The 7,210-nt window shown below is 35.5% G+C and overlaps 1 protein-coding gene across 1 annotated transcript in view; it reads left to right on the forward strand.

Annotated features, from left to right (window-relative positions):
• Positions 1-7,210, forward strand: part of LOC122801842 (hydroxyacid oxidase 2-like) — a 376,520-nt gene that overhangs the window by 81,316 nt on the left and 287,994 nt on the right. The gene's annotated exons all lie outside the window — the stretch shown is intronic.

The raw sequence follows: 7,210 nt of genomic DNA on the forward strand, positions 1-7,210 counted from the left end.
CTTGGTCAAATATATTTTAGACATTTATATTTTTAAATATGCTTGAGTAACATATATTTTATAGTAAAGAACTCATTTTGAGTTGGGCACTAATGGGTAGTAAAGGTTTTACATTTGTTTATTGTAATTATTAATAATCATTTATTTATTTTAATAAGTTGGAATTCAATCATTTTACTATATAGTATTTATAATTTTAGTATTGGCTCATTAGCTTTAGGGTGAAATTACGTACACACACACACACACACACACACACACACACACACACACACACACACACACACACACACACACACACACACGCATATATATATATATATATATATAAAAATAACAGATCTCTTTATTTAGATAAAACAAACCCTAGAACTGAATGTGATAGACCTGCTGGGCATTCTTACTAATTATTCAATTCTTTTAATGAATTTATTAGTTTATTACTGTTGATATTTAAGGGCGTGTTAATGAGAGCATATTTATCTGAAGTCCCAAAATTTGGGATGAAAAACAAGGTGATTAAGTTAAGCGTTTTATGTTTTAATTTTTGAGATATAATTAAAGTTGCACTTGCATTCACATTTTTATCATTGGTGGCTATGTGGATCCTGCACCTCTACAGTGTTTTACATTTTGGTTTGGGGTAAAATTTTCACCAAACCTATCCACTAGCAGGTTTGCTATCTCTGTGGAGTCAGTGTATGTAGTACCATTGGTCACTAATTCTGCACATGCTTGGGTCCTACCTTTTAGGCTATGTGCATAGCTGTAAAAGGCCTTATAGTTATCCTTGGCTGTGCTAGCTAAGTTTTTCTCAACGAGGCCCTTAGAGGATTTGATAAGTTGTCTTATTTGCCTGTTGAGGCTGAGGAGGGTGCTTTTTCATTGTTGGGGTTTCAGGTTTATTTTCATGGACAGCTTCTTTTTGCATTTATTGTAAAGTTTGTTGATGCTGGATGTCCACCATGGTGGCTTGTTTTTACTTGGGGCTCTAGCTTTGATTCTTTCTGGTACAGCCAAGTCTATACACTTATGCAAGTTATTGTACAGGGCTTTAATGTAAGCTTTGGAGTAGTTAACACTTCCAGCTGGGGGTGGGGCTTTGAATGCAATTATGACTTCACCTAGGGGGGTATAATTTGCCTTGGTGATGTTTTTAGTCTAATGTCACCCTTTGTGAGTTCTGGTGTTAGTGTTAGGTAGATGCTGACTGATTTGAGGTCACATTTAACTAATGAGGGTTTGACAGTTGTAGTAGAGCATCTTTTTGACATGTTAGTGAAGACCAGATCTAGTATGTCTGTTCCTCTTGTCTGGGTATGAACAATTTCTTCCATGGCTTTTGAGTTAACAAAGTCAAGGAACTTTTGTGCTAGTTGGTTAGGGCTAGTCTAGGTTTCCCAGTTGATAGTGGGATAATTGAAATCTCCCATAACCAGAGTGTTTGGTAATATTTGGATTGTCTCCAGTTTGGTCAAGTAAGCTTCATGCATGTCATGACCCATGGAGGGTCATCTATAATTGGATACGACTTGAATGGGGGTCTTATCCACTTGTAACCTGAACTTGGAAAAACTCCATAGAGTTGTCCAGTCTAACTAGACAGGATGTGAATTTATCTCTAATATAGATAGAAACACTGCCTTCTTTTGTTCTTACACATTCATTTTACAGTATGAAGGTGTGGAAGGCATTGTAGCCTTGCAAGGCCAGGTACTCTCTGAAGCCTTGCACCAATTTTCTTTGATTGCACAGACATCTACAACTTCCAGTGAAAGAAGTGTTTCCAGGGTGTGCAGTTTTTGGTTTAAGCTCCTAGCACTGGGGTCAGCAACCTATTGCACTCGTGGCATGTGGAGCAATTTTCAATGGGACCCTGACTGTGTGTGAGAGATCGGAGAGAGGGTGAGTGAGTAAATGCATGTATGAAAGCAGAAGTGACTGTGTGTGAGAGATCAGAGAGAGAGAGAGAGAGAGTGAGTGAATGCATGTATGAAAGCTGAAGAGACTGTGTGGGTGAGTGATCAGATTTCAGGGAGAAGATGCATATATGTACACATAGAAATATGAAGACTGTTAGTTAATATATCATTCATTGCAAACTATGACAATCAGATATTCACATACATGTACACATGCACAAACACGTGTGTGTGTGTGTGTGTGTGTGTGTGTGTGTGTGTGTGTGTGTGTGTGTGTGTGTGTGTGTGTGTGTGTGTGTGTGTGTGTGTGTGTGATAACTAAACACTTGTCTTGTTCTGAGTTTTCTGAATATATGACTTTGGTCTGGTGACACACCTGTACAGTCTGTCATCACCCTTTAACCCAAGGAGTTATGACACCAAGTACATTGTACATTTATAGGCATCTTGTTTAAATATAATGTTTGTAGAGGGCAATACATTACAAGCACAGCAATGTGAAAAAAAATTGGCACTCTTGTTCTGCTAAAGAATGCTCTTCCTGCCATTCAAATATTGGGATTCTCAGTTCTCTCTCTGTCTGTTGCCCTGCAATCCTTTGCAACTCACCCCCAACTGGTGGCCAAGGGCAACATGGTATCTCTCTTGACCCGAGTTTCCAGAACTTCTAACTTCAGATCTGATGCCAAAATTGCAGTTCCTGTCATCACGCTTTACTTCAAGGTTTACTATTACCAATTATTCTGTAGACACTGTGGTAACTTGGTGATTATCTGTTAATAAAGCAACAGCAATCCTATATTATTAAATAAAACATCCTTTTATTAAACAGACAAATGTTACCACTGTAAAGAAGGACTGTCACTTCACTCATAAACAAGAAAGAAAGTTAAAAACAAAGATCAAAGCAAAAAATTAAGCAGTTCTTAACCTTCCCCTCGAGGTACTTCTAGCAGAAAAATATTCTTACCACTGTACCAGAACAAGTCCAATTTCACAGAAACAAAAACTGTTCTATCTCTCACATTGCAGCTTCCATAAATGAAGAAGGTTCTGGTTTACCCAAATGAATCATATGACATCCAGACTTCCAAAACATCCAGGTTCCTTCTAACACTAATGTCTGCAGTAAAAATTTAGCAGAAATGGCATAAACCAAACACTAGATAATCCAGACACAATGATATACAGCTTTTCAGATCTGTGAGGAAGTCAAGATACAAGAACTGCCTTCCTTGCACTCTGTAGCACAGCATGGACCTCTTCCTCTGATAAACTCTAACTTACTTAATTTCAACACATTATAGTTTTAAGATAATCTAACAACCACACCCATCCTTTCAATGACAGATCAAATCTGCTAGCTGAAATATCTGCCCTCAGCTACCCAAGCTTGTGATTTATCACAAGGCTGCTCCCACCAGCGCAGACCTAAGTGGTTAAGTGACTGTATTAGCCACAGAATAATGCTGTAGCTGTCAGCTGCTCCATTATGATCTCTTCCATAAAGACTTGTACTTTGGTAAAGGTTTAATGTTTTCTTTGTCTTTATCTCCATTTCTATGCCTGTGTTTGACTATATCTGCTATGATTCCCTTCTTTTGTCATGGTATTCCCATTTTAAAAGAACTGCCCTTTGTATATTCATTCGCCTTTGCAGATCTCCAGTCATGTTCATAATCTATGCATTTCCTGGGTATTAATGCAGATCATGGCAATACTTAGATCATAGCTCTCAACTTCTTTGCACAAAAAATGTGGGCAATGCCAAGAATATTGGGGGGACAAAGCCTCGAAAATAGGGACAAATATTAAATATTGCACTTATAAACTTAAAACATTGCTAGAATAAAATGACTTGTGTTACTATGCATTTTCTGAATGATATGAAGTCTGAAACTCAAATGCCTTTCATTATGTAGTGAATTCACTCCTCACTGATTTGCCACAAAAATCCAGAAAACCACAAATTATATGAGGAACAGACAAAAAATATGAGGCAAAAATCTGGACATTCTGTGAAAATCTGTACAGTTGAGAGGTATCTTAGATCTGTTATGCTTCCTCCTTACCTTCCAATGAGACTGACCATGTCTATTTGAAGTACCAACCATATTCTTATGGCATGTGGGTTGACAGGCAAATCTGGACTGTTTTGGTTCCCTGGAATACTCTGTCTTCACAGATCCTGAATAGATAACTGGTTGACTTTCAAATGGACTTTGAAAACACCCAAGCAGTGTCTAAAATCACTGACGTACTACCTTAAAACTTTAATTACCTGCTGCATTCAGAGTTCCAAGTGACTAACTGGTTGAACATTCAGACGTATGTATAGACCCTGCCACTACTTTATCTACCTTCTGTAACATGCTAGGAGTAATGCAAGGTAAGCATCTGCTGAAGCATAACAACAACTACAGGTAGTTATGACTAAGACATAACTACAGGTAGTTATGACCATGGCTTCGATAGAGTTAGGAAATAAGTGAGGGGAAGGAAAAGAGTTTGGAAAGAATGGAAAGGTGACTCACAAAATGCTTGTAACTTTCACCAATGCCAAGAACTAGGGAACCGCACGAGTGTTCAAACCAACAGTGCTAAAGTGTAATACTATGGAAGTCTGAAAACCACACATCTAGGTAACCCAAAAATATTCTGTTGCTCTATAAAAGCCCTTAGTTCTTCAAAAATCTTTCCAAAACTAGGAGCCAGTTCATAAAAGTCAGAGGAGATAACTGAAGCCATCTGACCTAAGATGCTTTCATCTCTACCAGCATCTAGCTGACTATCATGAAGTCCTTTCTTTACTTACATCATGGTTACAATTGCACTCATACAAACCAGTCCCTCCCATATTCTATTTACTATTCTTTCCTTTTATTTTGTGTTACAGTAGTAGTCTCTAGTTATTTCGACTGGCTACATTAATTGCTAAGGTTTCTACAGAATAAAGATTAACGTAGTTTCTGAATGGATATTCTTGGGAGGGGTTTTCTCCTGTACTTTGGTAAAATTGAATGTCCGTTTTTTGAGGTGACAGGTGATTTACTTGATATGCTTTAGCAGTCTAATGAGGTTTATGTCATGATTTATTTTTATAGTTTGTATAAATTTCTACTTATCTTATTTTAGCTAAAATAATAAGTCAGAAAAGGGTCTGATTTGTTAATTTGCAGTTTTCTGGTCGGCGGTTAGTACTTTCCTTACCTTATTTCAACTTTCTTCTTTATGGGGCAGTATATTTATTTATTTTTTTTTGCAAAGCATAAGCAATCATTTATTTAGCAATTTTAACATATATGTAGGTTTGGATTTGGATAATTTTTTTGGGTGGGCGATCACATTTTCAGGGTATCAGTGTCTTTTTTTATGCACGCAAAGTATAGAAAGTTGATGACATTGTCTTGAATGGGTAAAACAGTCCCTGTTTTACATTATTATTATTAATATTATTATTATTATTATTATTATTATTATTATGTTTATTTTCTAAAATATTTTTCAATGTAAACAAAGAGACAAGTTGACTTAAAATTTTCCAGAACCAGTATTTTGAACTTTGGACAATCTTGGCAGTAAAATTATCAAAACTGAAAATCCTATAATTTCTATTCAGCACTGAGGGTTAAGCATTTTTTAGTCTGCTGTTATTGACACTGCATTTATTAACTTTTCTTTAGTTAAAACAGTTTTTGACTTTATTAATGACTAAAATGCTAATATTTTATGCTGTGTTGCATGTAGCTCGCTAATCAAGTTTTTGGCTGTTTTGTTGCTGTCATTGTGCAGCAGATTTTGCAATTTTTTAATGCTTAAACTGAGGTCCATTTATACAAACTATGGATATTACTGTTCAACCGCAGCTGTATCTTTCTCCAAGATCATTGGGGAGTTATAGTTTGTAATTGCTTAAAGTTGTTAGGATTACATTTACTAGCATAAACATCAGAACACTAGTCTGTTTTTTTTATTCTTTTCATCTGCACACATTTAGTTAAATTTAGAGTTTGATCAGTTTTAAGATTAATATATTTGTTGTTGGTTTCATTTACATTATTTTATTTAAAAAGAAAAGTTTATCATAGAGATGCTGTAATGAATAACAGTTCACATTTCCTGTGCATTGTGAATGCTATGTCATTGTTTTGACTGCTTTGCTTTAACTGTATATATGTAGAACTGTTTAGGTTTACATTATAATAACAATGAAGATAGTCTCAAAGGCTGTGCAGCTTTGCAAAAAATCATGCTTGTAAGATCATAGGTTATGTTTTATCAATTAAATGTGACAAAGGATTGTTTCTCTGGGTGATCATGGTGAACTTTGATAGGGGAAGAGATGGATTCCATTCACAACTAGACAGACATAGCAGTGCACCAGTTCTTTTAAATGTACTGTCAGAAGATATTCTAAATAGATGCATTTTAATTGGCATTGTATAACATTTGTAAATTAGGAATGATGTTCATACAGCATGTACATTATCCACTTTTTTCTGACCTTCATTTACAAAAAAATAACTTTTTTTGTATTAAACAGGTTCAAGTCTACTAGATGCCAGTTTAAGTACATCTTTTTCACTAAATTACATTCTTTAGGAATAATCTAGACAGAGTTAGTTCAGTACATATAATTCAGGTCATGTCGTTATTGTAGATTCTGTTCTACTTGATTCATTTATTGATTGATTTGTTGATTGATGATTTGTTTGTTTATTTCTGGGTGGCACCATTCATGTTCTGCAAACAAATTTGATCCTATATAATACATATTCGGTTGGTTATAAGGACACATTCAAAGCACAGAAATATTTTAGTGGCTTCTGTCTTCAGCATTTTTAGGCATGAGGAGAGATTCTGACCACTGTATACTGCCAATGCAGAGAATGCATGGAATTAAAATAGTTTACTATCATAAAATGATTTAGTTATTCCTTTGATGCACTGCATGGCAACTTAGCAACAAGCACTTATCTTGACTGTTAGTTTTAAGAAATTAAAGACTGAGAACATACTGATTGATATATCAACTGAATTTCCAGAGAACCATTGTCATAACTACTTTTCTGTGTTTGAATTCTGTGTATCAATATATTCAATGCTTTATATAAAATTATAACAGTTCATTGTGCCCACTGCGAAATCAAGAGTGGGAGACAATAACAATCGGGTACAGTTGTGATACCAAGAATAAATTCTGTCAGATGACTCCAAAATCGTTTCACTTTCAGCAGTGTGACTCTAATGAGAAGCAGTGTGCAGACAGTTTTTGTATGTCTTCTATT

The sequence above is a fragment of the Protopterus annectens genome, chromosome 5.part0 (assembly GCF_019279795.1).
Source record: "Protopterus annectens isolate FY-2018-M chromosome 5.part0, PAN1.0, whole genome shotgun sequence".
Taxonomy (NCBI): Eukaryota; Metazoa; Chordata; order Ceratodontiformes; family Protopteridae; genus Protopterus; species Protopterus annectens.